The sequence below is a fragment of the Heptranchias perlo genome, chromosome 15, assembly GCF_035084215.1.
Source record: "Heptranchias perlo isolate sHepPer1 chromosome 15, sHepPer1.hap1, whole genome shotgun sequence".
Classification (NCBI taxonomy): domain Eukaryota; kingdom Metazoa; phylum Chordata; class Chondrichthyes; order Hexanchiformes; family Hexanchidae; genus Heptranchias; species Heptranchias perlo.
In genome coordinates, this window is record NC_090339.1 from 44626708 (window position 1) to 44641122 (window position 14415).

A 14415-nucleotide genomic window follows, 5' to 3' on the forward strand; every position below is an offset into this window, starting at 1 on the left:
GAGGAGGAAAAGTTTGCATATCAGTATATTTGGAGCTTAGCAGGAACAAGAGGAAAGTTCAAAGTGTAATGCCAATAGTGGTATCAATAAAATATAGAGAAATGAGAAAGATTATGACAGAGAGAAAAAGAATGGAGGCGAAAGGTAAGATAAGGATAGTCTGTCAGATGATAAGCTTTTTCTTGTAACCCGTCTCTTTTAATAAATAAATAAATCTACTAATGCTCAGCTTTTCCACATATTACATAATAAAGACTAACAAATGCCAAATGCATATCTCAAGAGCAGTGAAGGAAGTAATTAAAGGATTCAGCCGAATATAGATTATTCAAAGGACGTCAGCAGCTTAAAAGGTTGCACTGAACATCCAGATGTTTATTCAAAGAACAGAATGTTATATTTTATTTTTATTCACTGTCATTCAGCATTATCAAGAATTCAATTGCAATTTCCCCAATGGCTCATCATGTAGCTAAACTATATATACCTGTAAGGTTTTAGGTTGAATCCTCAGTCTGTGCTAAGCTAGGTTATCTCAGCCAGGCAGCTTTTGGGGTGCTACCACTCACCTCAGAATTTCTGGATTAGGAAGGGGAAAATTCAGTGAGGGTTCCTATTCCTGATTGCTCTTTATTGATTCCTGCTGAAGAGGGAGAAGAAAGGATTGAGCTTGGCTATGGCATTCTCCAAAGTGGAAAGGCCTTTCAAGACTAACTATTGAGAATCAAGCATGAAGAATGGCCACTTGGATGATATACTGGAATGCAAACTGCACCCCAGTATGAGTCAATATGTTCAGAAAAGGGGAGAAACAGGCAAAAAAAACTATAGTCATTCGGTTTTATTTGGCTTCTATTTCAGATCATGCCATTATTGGTGTGAGCACTTGCAGTGACACTGATCCTCCTCCAGATTTTGCCATCTCCCTCCTATTGTGTGCCAACTTGTCCTGCAAGAGGAGTGGAAGTTGATAAGTGTGTGCCCTGTCACAGGGTTGTGAAGGTGTGTGACGCAGCTTAGCACTGTGTGCATCCTGAGTTGAAGAAGAGCAGGAAATAGTTATGAGGGCAGTAGCAGGTATTGAGTGTGCAAGTGTAAGCAAAAGGAAGTGCATTGAAGTGTGCTGCTGTTATTGGAGGAGAAGCATGGGAAGCAAGGGAGGGCTGACTTTGTAGTGCTGGAAATGAAGTATGATGGTGCATGACTGCTTAACAAGTGAGAGAGATATAAATGGGAGTATTACCTTAGCAGCTCTGGTGAGATCATTGATTTTTTTTTGTTGTATTGCTGCAAGGTCCTGAGAGCTCCTCCGCTGCTTGCACTGACATTGGTAGCCATCTCTCCACTGCTGTTGTGTTATTTGCCTGAGCATCACTAGGGAGGAGGAACTGCTTCCTGCTGCTGACCTGCTCAACAAACACCGCCATAGCACCATTTGTGGGCTCTGGCTGCAGTTATCTTCTCCTCTTTGCATGAAAAACCAGCTGCAAACTTTACCTATTAAAAAGTGCACCACCCCTTTCAGAGGTGCCGGCTGCCTTTAAATATTGGCAGCCCTGCCAGAATTCCCTTCACTCCCCCATGGGCAGACTGCCTATCGGTAGTGTGAATAGTGCTGGCAGCTCGCCATGAATATTAAAATTGACTCAACCACAAAATGGTTCCGACCTCCTGCCAATGTCATCAGGTGGGCATAATGGATGCCCCACACACTGCCTGTCTGATAAATACGCAACATGAAAATTGCCCCCTATTTCTTTTACCAGTAAGTAAAGAGTCTTATAAAATCATACTGGTCAACAATAGACAAAAGTTTGGCAAATGGCACCTCCTTGTGGTCACAAAATATTATGGTTTACAAAAATAATTGCTACAAAATAAAATTCTACTTAAGCTGCAGGCATACTGAAACACCAGTCTGGGACCTTTAGCTGCAGACTGTGAAGATCACACTTACATTGCAGCCAGCCCAGAGGAGAGAGAGGTCTGCTCAATTTTAATGTTAGATGAATTTGGGCAGGAGCGTTTTCTTTCTCATAGCATTAAAAGGACTCTGCAGTAAGTTTATAAAGTATACTGGAAGTTAAACAAAAAGTGCTTAGACAATTAGTACAGTTTCACATGCACTGGACTTATATTTTACCTAGTGTGAACCTGCAGGAGTATCAGACAACCACCTGGAGAGGTTTCATACTGCTCGGGTGTAAAATCAGGTTTGCTGCCACTTTTATAACAATGCACTTTTTTAAATGATTCACATCGGTGAGAAAATGGCAGAACTACTGCCGCCTTAGACATTAACTAATCTATTGATATGCTTAAACCTCTATAAAATACTGGTTAGGCCCCAGCTGGAGCATTGTGTCCAATTCTGGGTACCACACTCTAGGAAGGATGTCAAGGCCTTAGAGAAGATGCAGAGGAGATTTACTAGAATGGTACCAGGGATGAACGACTTCAGTTACGTGGAGAGACTAGAGAAACTGGGGTTGTTCTCCTTAGAATAGAGAACGTTAAGGGGAGATTTGATAGAGGTGTTCAAAATCATGAAGGGATTTGATGGAGTAAATACGGAGACATTTTTTCCTATGGCAGAAGAGTCGGTAACCAGAGGACACAGATTTAAGGTAATTGGCAAAAGAACCAGAGGCGACATGAGGATTTTTTTTTTACGCGGAGAGTTGTTATGATCTGGAATGCACTGTCTGATAGGGTGTTGGAAGCAGATTTAATACTAACCTTCTAAAAGGAATTGGATAAATACTTGAAGTGGAAAAATTTTGTATATTTTATTCAACTGTTGATTGTTATCCGAAGGATACTAGTGACATTTCTCATTCCATCATGTTGGTATCGTATTCTAGTAAAAATATTAATTGTTGGTTCATAGACAGCAGAATCTCACACTGTACCACTTGATTAACACGACCCACCTACGGAGAAACCCCTCAGCGATGATTTTAAGTTTCCTAATGTGAAGGAGTTGAATTTTGTCTGTAGAAACTTAGGGAACTTCAGCTTCCACTGTCTATGTTGAGTCAGTTTTCTCATATGGTTACATCACCAAAGAAGTGTGTTCAAGATCACAAGACATATATGGATGAGGAACGTCCGTCAACTCATCTTCTCATCATCCGTCTAACATTGTTGAGGCAATTTCACAAGTAAAGGATTTCTTACTGTAGGTAAAGCACCAAACAGAGATATAACAGACATCCCAACCTGAGGAAAATTTAATGAAGATGAAATCTCAAATAATGGATTGATTCAAGGGCTGCTTTAAGCCCCCAGATGCTTTGGTCTGGCACAAACCCATCATTATTCAGGCTGTTACAAAAAATACCAGTAAACTAAGCGATAAGTTTTAATGTATTAAAAATTGAGTGTGATTGTTCAGAAATGAGGATGTCATATTCGAAATGAACCTGAGTTGTGAGGGCTGGTGAAGTGACAAATCAACAGGAAGCGGAGAAAATCACCTCAGTATCAGTGACCCATCACTGGCCTATTGACATTAACAGAGTGGCGCTGGCAGAGACCAGAGAGATATGTATAGCCAAAGTATGGTGCACACAGTGGGTACTTGGGAAGTTATCATGGAGAGAAAATGATATTTGAATATTTAACTCTGGGAAGTGTGTGGCACTAGGGTTAAACACTGCCAGGACAAGATTTTCTACTTTGGTAGAAAACCAGCGTGAAATCAGCGTGGTTGGCTTTGCACCCGCCCGACATGGCTGCCACAAACGCCAATGGATTTTCTGGGGTCAGCCTAATTATGATATACTCCCAGTGGAATTCCTGCCTGCAATTAAGGACGACTTTGGGAGGCAGTGGAAAATGGCTGCGTGCAGGACTTGGGTGGAGGAGCCTCTTAAAATCTAAATCCCCTCCTGCTGCCATAACAATGCTGGCATTCTTGGCATCCAGTATTGCTTTGGAGGTAATGACAGGAAGTGTGACATCCAACATCATTTTATTATTACTGTGCAATTTGAATATGTCTGCCCACTTTCCAGTGGAAAGTCTTTCAATCGTTAAGAAGTCAATGGAACGGCTTCTGATGGAATGGATGGGATCTATGGGCAAGCAGGGCGTTCTGCTCTGTTACACTTACTTCAGCAGAGTGGGACGCAAGGAATTTCCAGGCCACTATTTTTAAAGTTTAAAAAGATTCAGCAAACCATCTTTATATTTTCAATATTAGTAAAAAGACAACAGGACAGTTGGGGGTCTTTACTAATATTTTAAAAAATCACCATCGCTCCAGTGCCAGTGAACTGCAGCGTGCATTTCATATTTAAATGCTGTGCTTCGCCTGAGTATAGGGTGATCCAGAGTATGGCAGCATATCTCCTTATATTGCTCCAACATAGGCACCTCAGTCAAATCAATATCTGCAGTATAGAGGCACCATTAAAGTATTAAAGGGCAAAAATAATACATTGATGGAGAGATTGATTCTCGTTTTTATTTTGTTTGAACGCAATGGACAGAATTTTGAAGATCCACTGGCAACAACGAAAGACTGAATAGAGGGTAAAAAGAAGTCGACGGCCTTCTGTGATAGAGAAAGTGAAATTCCGCCAATGGCAATGCAATAGCCATGTCTTGGTCTGGCAGCCCCAGGAAAGAAGGCACATTGATAGACTGAGAGATACGCAGAACAATTTGGAAAGCTATAAACAATCATAATCTCAAAGCAGATGAGATGCCAAGAGCCCAGGCAGAAATGGATGGTGCCATTTCATTGTCACATAGATTATCTAAGGTCAAGTAAGGATTAACTAAATAAAGATTTTCAGTTAACTTGGAGAAAATGGTTTCAGATAAGCTTGTTTTTCTGTTACGCACAGAGCTATTGAACGAGGGGACGTAGTTTCAAAATAAGGCCAACTAAAGAATGGGAAGATCAAGCAACATTTTTTTCAGTAAAAGGGTAATGAACATGTGGAATAGATTAGCAGCAAGGGTGATGAATTATAATAGTGTTCAAAAAAGGACTGAACAAGTTCCTGTCGGCAAAATACGACTCAGGAGGGTAGAAATTTGACATGGGCGGTAGTGCAGAACGGGTGGTATCGCACTTACCGGCCGTTAAACGCCCCGCCCGATATTCAGTTCTCAGGTGGGGTGTATAACAAGCAGGCGATACGACACCACCCGTTTTTGCACTATCGCCCAAAATGGATTTCACCCCCAGCATTCTTAGATTTTGAAATAAATGAAAATACTCTTGGAGGAAGTTAGAAGGTAGAATAGATAGACTAACAGTCCACTCCTGCTTCAAATTGCTAATTACTGACAGATTCCGTGGGCTGTTATCCTGGCAACAGGATCACAACTGCTGGTGCCCTCCACCAGAATTTGCAGGATCAATGGGAAGGCATGTCATTTATATTAGGCCATTAGGACCCAAGTGCCACTGGAGGCGGGGGGAGGGGGGATAGGCAGGGGGGGGAGGTGCGATACCTAAATTCTTTTTCATTAAAACATTTCTTCTTTAGGGTCAAGGCCATTTGCCAAGCCTGGACATCACTGGTCAAACCCACTTGCATCATGGTGGAGCACGATATGCCTCATTGCTCTTGGGATACCAGCCACCACTGCCACGTCAGGTTCACATTCCAGCTTAGGGAATTCCCACCCTGGCCCATTATCTGCTTTGCAAGGAGTGGATGTAGGTTTTGCTCCTTCCAAGTCAATATGGAAACTCCCAGAAGCGGCGGAAACCCAACATAACCAGGTCATCTCCGTTTCCGTTTGGGTTGTGCCAGAATCCCGCTGGAGTTACAGCACGTGCCCAGTAGGACCCCCATAGAATTTTGGGGCCACTATGTTTACTATGTAACTGAAATATCACTAATTTAAAAAGTCTTAGTGAATAAATTAGAGTGAGCAGCAGAAAGTTGCCCTCAAAGAAAGAACTTGCATTTTATAAAGTGCCTTTGATATGTTCAGGATGTCTTAAACTGCTTCACAGTCTATTAATTACTTTTGAAGCGTAGTCACTGTTTTTATAAGCAAACGTAGAAGCCAAATTGCAAAAAGGAAAGTCCTTCAAACAGCAATGAGATGAATGACCAGTTAAATAGTTTTACTGGTGTTGGTTGAAGGATGCATTTTGTCCAGGACACTGGGAGAACTCCCTGCACTTTTTAAAAAAAGTGCCACATGATCTTTTGCATTTGGAAGATAGGGCCTTGGTTTAATGTCTCATCCAAAAAAAATCACACTTAATGCAGCATTCCATCAGAACTGCCCTGAAGTGTCAACCTAAATTATATACTCAGATCATATGGTGGAACGTGAACCTACTATCCTGTAACTCGGAGGTGGGAGGACACCCACTGACCCAAGTATATACTGTCAAGAGTCATGAATTTTTCTTGAGACAACTTAAAATAAGATTTGCATTTCTTTTTGAGAAAAGCTGGTGTGACATGAAGCTGAGTTAGGTTTTTGTGGTGATATTTTTAATATCTGAGCTTATTTTTGAGGAATTTACCCGATTTTATTCTTGAAATTATATTTTTCTTAAGTAAGGAACGTAGAGCATTGTGATAACTTCTTGGTGAGCTTGCTGCTCTGTGTGGAAACTAGCTGTAAAGATCATGATGATCTCAAGTTCAGTGCCTGATCTGTGCTGAATTAGCTGATCGCAGTCAATGTGGCAGTAGGGGCACTCGAACTGGCCTTAATGTCCCTGGGCTAGCAAAGGAAATAATTGTTTGGGTTCCCATTCTAGATCACTAACCAGTCACTCCTGCTGGCAAATGTAACCATGTGGGTATTGGGTGAGGACAGGATCAGGTTGTGCTATGATGCCCTGCTGTTGAATAACTCACTCTTTAGTCACATGCAAAAAATGGCCACTTTAGTGGGGTGCCACAGGGCATCCAGCTTTCATGGAATAGTAACCTCGTGTGATTTCAGGAGACAAAGTTGGAGAGTGGTGTGTAAAAATAGAAACGTTACAACAATTTTAAAATTAAAAGTCACTCAATAATCTCCCCTTCCATACAATATACAGTGGAGATTTACAGTGAGTGGAATTAACTGGAGTCATGTTGCTCATTATTTATTTCTGCTGTTGTTAGTTTTTCTCTGTGTACAAGAATGGAAGTTGAAGATGAATGACAAGAAGTGGAATTTGTTCTTTTGGCGCACAGATGGCAGAGCAGTGAAACATATGCTACACTTTGAGGTGTACACAGAACCAGGTCTGTTTGGCAACTTCAGCTGAACTACACGTTGCTCGGTCAGCTAGTTGAGAGCTGAATATATACCACATGCAAAATTCATGCACCTGCACAAACATGACACAATATTGTTGTGGGCTTTGCCTTGCCCACAGATAACTGTGCTGATGAAACATAAGGGGGTAGTCAATGGAAATGAAAATCGGGAGAGATGTAAAATGGGCTGCCGATTTGCTATCACCCATTATACACTACCGCACAAAGTCAAAATCTACCCCAAGCAATGTTAATGGATCTAATTCCTTCTGTGTACTATAATTAGCACACCCAATAACACAATCTCCTATATTTCTGTCCTATTTTATCACAGACAGGAATTTATTTTAAATGGGATAACATCTGCATTAAAATAGTACAGGCAGGAATTTATATAAATGTATAAATGTGTGCATTAAGAATAATGCACAGAGGGAACCAAATCCCTATATGTGTTAATTTTTACTCTGGGTCTTGTCTTCTGCAAAGTTATATAAAGGTAATTCAGGATGACTTCATACTAATTCAATCAGGCCTGTTGCCCATTTATTTAATTCCTTTCTGTAACTTGGCTGTGAATATGTCTCTCGACATTAAAGACTAGACTTAGTGGTGGTAGGATTTGTGCCCACAGTGTCTACATTTAATTCCAGTGGTCCTTTTCAGGTGGTTAATGGACACGAAAATTGTGGACTGTGTGCATCGGTTTCCCAATATGCGCCCCCTGGTGGGCAAGGCTCTGAGCCAGGACTACGCAATTGGAAAATCCACAACTCTATCCAATCCTGATTGCAATATTTTGTGTAACAAAGCAAATGACTTGTTCTTTAGTTCATGTTTGTGAAGGATTCTAGATGTCACTGATGGCCCATGAGGTCAGAATCCAGCAAGATCTTGATCACACTGTGCCTCTGCAAAGCAACAGTCTTCCTTAACCCATTGTCAGTGACTCACCCTGTGTTGCCTCCTTAAATTCATTAATATCCTTCCAAGTCTGTAAGTCTGGGGGTTTTTTTTATTCGTTCATGGGATGCGGGCGTCGCTGGCAAGGCCAGCATTTATTGCCCATCCCTAATTGCCCTTGAGAAGGTGGTGGTGAGCCGCCTTCTTGAACCGCTGCAGTCTGTGTGGTGATGGTTCTCCCACAGTGCTGTTAGGAAGGGAGTTCCAGGATTTTGACCCAGCGACGATGAAGAAACAGCGATATATTTCCAAGTCGGGATGGTGTGTGACTTGGAGGGGAACTTGCAGGTGGTGTTGTTCCCATGTGCCTGCTGCTCTTGTCCTTCTAGGTGGCAGAGTTCATGGGTTTGGGAGGCGCTTTCGAAGAAGCCTTGGCAAGTTGCTGCAGTGCATCCTGTGGATGGTACACACTACAGCCACAGTGCGCCTGTGGTGAAGGGAGTGAATGTTTAAGGTGGTGGATGGGGTGCCAATCAAGCAGGCTGCTTTGTCCTGGATGGTGTCGAGCTTCTTGAGTGCTGTTGGAGCTGCACTCATCCAAGCAAGTGGAGAGTATTCCATCACACTCCTGACTTGTGCCTTGTAGATGGTGGAAAGGCTTTGGGGAGTCAGGAGGTGAGTCACTCGCCACAGAATACCCAGCCTCCGACCTGCTCTTGTAGCCACAGTATTTATGTGGCTGGTCCAGTTAAGTTTCTGGTCAATGGTGACCCCCAGAATGTTGATTGTGGGGATTCGGCGATGGTTATGCCGTTGAATGTCAAGGGGAGGTGGTTAGATTCTTTCTTGTTGGAGATGGTCATTGCCTGGCACATGTCTGGTGCGAATATTACTTGCCACTTATCAGCCCAAGCCTGGATGTTGTCCAGGTCTTGCTGCATGCGGGCACGGACTGCCCCATTAACTAAGGGGTTGCGAATGGAACTGAACACTGTGTAATCATCAGCAAACATCCCATTTCTGACCTTATGATAGAGGGAAGGTCATTGATGAAGCAGCTGAATATGGTTGGGCCTAGGACACTGCCCTGAGGAACTCCTGCAGCAATGTCCTGGGGCTGAGATGATTGGCCTCCAACAACCACTACCATCTTCCTTTGTGCTAGGTATGACTCCAGCCACTGGAGAGTTTTCCCCCTGATTCCCATACTTCGAGTGAAGTGAGTTCTGTGGTGTGCATAATGTTCTGCAAGCATTGGTTTGGGCTTGTGGCCTTCTGTTAAGAGCAAAATGGATAATACCAAATGATTACATAAGGATTATTATGCATATTGTTGTCGCAGTGCATGCTGGCCCCAAATTTTCATGCTTTTTCCACTTTTCTTTTTTGAAGCCCAGATGTTAGGACCGATGCCACCTCCGCTGGCTATCTTGCTATTTAATAGCTACACTCCAGCTTCCATTGCTGTCTATGGCCTTCCTACGATGGATCCACCAATGATGCTGAAGGGTCCTTTAAATATATGTAAATGAGGAGGTTCAATATTGGAGTTCCCAAAAGCCGTGACCTACACCCCAATGTACCAAGTATAACTTAGAATGAAGTAAAAGAGGCATATCTGTTGCCAGCATTAGCCGGGATTGGCAGAAGTGACTTTCTATGCAACCTGCAGCCTGAAGAAATGTTCAAGAGAGATTGCTGGAGTTACAAAAGAGCTTATAAAGCATTTTGTTTTTGCCTTGCATCTGGATGGAGGTGGACTTGCTTCTGACAGCCTGAGAATCTATTGAGACCACCAGAATATTTTTGCCCTCAACCCACAGTAAGAGATTCTGAATACCAGGTATGGGATTCTCATTGAGAATTCCCATTTTTAATAACAACTCCCATTTTTAACTTTGTTCCCATAGATGTCGTTCATCTCAATATTAAGAATGGCTGAATTGACACCAGAAAATTCATTCACCCATCTCTGTGAATGCTGCTTTTTTTATCCCTTGATATATTTTAAAAAGTGAAACTTAGGCTGCAGTTATACTGCGCTACGAAAGTGAGAACAGGAGTTATATTTAAAGCATAGCCAGCAAGACCAGACTTATACAGCAGACTGCGCCTCACACTCTGCCCACCAGGAGAGAGTTCTGCACGTGTATTTGCACAGATATGTAGAGCTCTGCTTAGTCTTATAAATTTATTCTTTCTCATCACATTAAAAAACGCAATTCTAAGTTTATAAAGTGCCAAAAGAACTTCTTGAGCACTTTGGACACCCAACTTCACACTGGACTGAAGTGGTACCAAGTCTAAATGGTTAGAGGCGACCTTCTGGATTATGTTTACCAACATAATAACAATGTCTCTACTTCAGTAAGTAGTTAATTGGATTTTAATCATTTTCGGATGTTCTGAGGATATGATAAGGCACTATGTAAATGCAAGTTCTTTCTAGTGCATTTGGAATTCAAAATACGATCTGATTCCCAAGTTATACTACCACTTTTGCATTGATGTGTACCAGAACCGCTTTTTATCAATGAGAAAGTGAGAGTAAATCTCTAGTGACAGTATAACTCCAGCCCTAATTGCATCATCCACTTATATCTTTCATTTCCATATTCTTGCCTTTTTTGCTGATTTTCTGCAACTCTTTTTCTGGACCTCCTTCTAGATCCTCACATTGGTGGGCCTTGAGTTAATCAGCTGGTGAAATATTACTGTTCCCTTTAGGTCCTCTGCAAATTTGTGACCTCCCCACAGTATATTTTTCTAAATTAAGAATCTTCAAAACCGTTTTAGTGAAACAAGCGGTATTGTTCCATTTTACAAAAGTTTTGGGAGCTTCACAGCTAGATAAATTAAATGTTTTTCACTTGTACTGGGTTGGTGACAATTCAGCATCTTGAGAAGAGGGAAGGGAGCATTGATAAAGGTACATTGTGGTTGCTGGTTCTCTTTTGTTTCGGCTAAGATATTGCACCCGCCATTGTGTTTTGGATTTATAAAATCTCACAATATTTGGGAAGTCATCCTGTTAGTTATTGTTAATGAATCATAGGAGCTGTTTTCACCAGACACTTCTGTATCTGCTCTCCCTCTACACTAAAAACAAACCCTGTCCCTCTCTTTCATTTCAGGTGCTGAAAATGTGGAGTTACTTCTGCCACTGCTAGAAGATGAAGCCAGCCTTCCTGAAGATGTGCCATCACTCGATCTGACCCTAGCAAGCACCACCTTAAAGATTGCCACCACTTGTACTTTAGAGGGTAGGCTAGAGGAGGGATCTTCACAAGTGAAGTGTGAAGGAGCTAGAGCAGGGAGATAGGATGCCACAGGTGCCAGATTGCTGGAAGGCAATCTGGTGCAGAGGACTCAGATGCAAGGGAATTTGAGTGAAGTCTATGGCCCCTTGGACCCTGGGAAAGCCTGCAATATGGGTAAAGCCTAGTGCTCTCTCATCCTGCTTTGCTCTGTCCATGGTGAAAGAGATGTATTCCTCCAGGTGCAGAGAACCTCAGTGACCTCCCTGATACAACGGTGGACAGCAAACTGGAAGATGTCATTTATATCACCTGCTGTAGCTTGGAAGGACATACGAACATACGAACATATGAATTAAGAGCAGGAGTAGGCCATTCAACCTCTCAAGCCTGCTCTGCCATTTGATAAGATCATGGCTGATCTGATTGTGACCTCAACCCTACTTTCCCGTTTACCTACTATAACCTTTGACTCCCTTGTTAATCAGAATCTATCTAACTAAGCCTTAAAAATATTCAATGACCCTGCCTCCACCAGCCTCTGGGGTAGAGAGTTCCATGGGCTCACGGCCCTGTGAGAGAAAAAATTTCTCCTCATCTCAGTCTTAAATGGGAGACCCCTTATTTTTAAACTGTGTTCCCTAGTTCTACTCTCTCCCCATAAGGGGAAACATCCTCTCAGCATCTACCCCTTCAAGTCCCCTCAGGATCTTATATATTTCAATAAGATCACCTCTCATTTGTCTAAACTCCAATGAATACAGGCCTAACTTGTCCAACCTTTCCTCATAAGGTAACCCTCTCATTCCAGGAATCAGTCGAGTGAACCTTCTCTGAACCGCCTCTAAAGCAATTATGTCCTTTCTTAAATAAGGAGACCAAAACTGCGCACAGTATTCTAGATGTGGTCTCACCAATGCCCTGTACAACTGTAGCAAAACATCTCAACTTTTATATTCCATTCCCCTTGCAATAAATGACATCATTCCATTTGCCTTCCTAATCTGTACCTACTTACTAACTTCTTGTGATTCATGTACTAGGAACCTGTGGCATAAAAGTTAAGGGCCACAGTGAACTTGACTGCCACAGGCAGTGCTGTCCATGTCCCATTTGGAGGTTTGAGTGTTGGCTGCAGCAGGTGACATAGCTCGGTGATATCCTCCTTTCTGTAGCGAAGGCACCTGAGGCATTGCTCCTCAGTGAAGTTCAGGTAGGAGAAGTGCTCCCTGAAGACCAGCTGTGGGTCTGGCCTCTTGTACAGTGCCCTTCTCCTCCCTCCTCTGCGAGCTGAGCCTGCTGTCTTCCTTGCTGCTCCTCCTCGTCCGCCAGCCCTACCAGACTACCCATGACTGCAGTAAAACTGTTTAGAATGCAGCCCAAAAGCAGTGGAACACCAGCAAAATCTTCTTCTCAGAAGTCAGTATTCAGTTTCATAAATCAGAAAATAGGCCAAAAAATGGCCAGCAGCCTAAAGGACAAACCGGCAACTAACTTGTATGCAGTGGATGAGCCCTTTAAATAGTGCTACTGAGAGGTCCTTCCTTCCTGTGAGCACCATAAGTTATTGGGCGAGTTTATCACCACTTTTATAGGCCTGTTGCTGCGTTCCAACTGTTGTGAACAGGCCAGCGGGATATAAATGAGGCCAATAAATTGGTTTATTTTACGTAAAAGTACATGAGCGAACAGAATGCGGTTTTCCAGTGAAACACGTTTATTTCCTACAGCTTCTCAAAACATAAAAAAAATAATACATGACTATTGTTATTCTAGGAAAAATTCACTAACTTCAGGTTACAAATAGTATCGGTTTATTTTGCCATTCTGAAACCCCTGTGTTTCTCTGATTGACTCAGACTGACTTCCCAGAGAGAGAGAAAGCAGACAATCCTCTGACCCTTCTCTCAACTGCGTGCGTAGAGGATTTACCCACCGAGCTGCCAGTCAGAGTTACCAACTTGAATGGAATGCTACCCCACCCATCCGAAGTGGGAGCCAGCAGCACCTGTATGCCTCGTACAGCCAAGCCCCCTGCCAAAAGTATTTAATGGAAATCTGTTCTGTTATAATGGGAAGAAATACCTAGAACCAGACTTTAATGAATCTCATTGTGTCAAAGCTAATGTAACATGCAGCTGCCCCTCCCCCAGGAACCATTCTAATCAACATTCTAAGTGGCTTGTTTATCTCTGGGAGTTAACAGTTTGTAAGCTGAATCTAACCGTCAACCTGCGTTGAAATCTAAGCCTTGCACGTCGATTCAATGCAATTCGCAGCAGGAGGAGCCCCAATCTCTTGAAGGGAAGATGTCTCTTCAGATCCCTTAAAGGTAGCCGGTACCTGTTATTTGCTAAAAATAACAGTCTGCTGTCTGCACGGAGTCTGAATGTAAAACACAGATGCAGATCCTAGTTTAATTGTAAACAATTTTACAACACCAAGTTATAGTCCAGCAATTTTATTTTAAATTCACAAGCTTTCGGAGGCTTCCTCCTTCGTCAGGTGAACGATGTGAAAATCGTTTCACATCGTTCACCTGACGAAGGAGGAAGCCTCCGAAAGCTTGTGAATTTAAAATAAAATTGCTGGACTATAACTTGGTGTTGTAAAATTGTTTACAATTGTCAACCCCAGTCCATCACCGGCATCTCCACATCATGACTACCATCGATCCTAGTTTACACATCGATGAGTTATGTTAAAACTAAATCCCACATCCTCCAACCTGCGTTCCAGACCTCACCAATCTGCCAATCTGAGTTGGTATCAGGCCTGCGACAGTGCGTGCTCCAAGGTTCTGTGATGATGCACTAGAGGCCTTGGTGCAAGAAGTGGACAGAAGGAGGAACAGCCTATATCCACAGAGTGGCAAGAGGCCCTCCAGACATATGCTCAAGTGGCAGTGGGAGGCAGTAGGGGACGCAGTCAATGCCAGGCGCACAGCACTACGAACATGAATGTAGTGCAGGAAGAAGTGAATGCTTTGACACGAGTGGTCAAGGTGAGTGAGGTCA

At 42.7% G+C, this 14415-nt stretch overlaps 1 long non-coding RNA gene across 1 annotated transcript; it reads left to right on the forward strand.

Annotated features, from left to right (window-relative positions):
• Window positions 1-1951: 1951 nt before the first annotated feature.
• On the forward strand, window positions 1952-12388 carry LOC137332741 (uncharacterized). Its single transcript, XR_010965736.1, has 2 exons — window positions 1952-2058; window positions 11276-12388. It is a non-coding gene; the product is annotated as an uncharacterized lncRNA (long non-coding RNA).
• Window positions 12389-14415: the final 2027 nt, after the last annotated feature.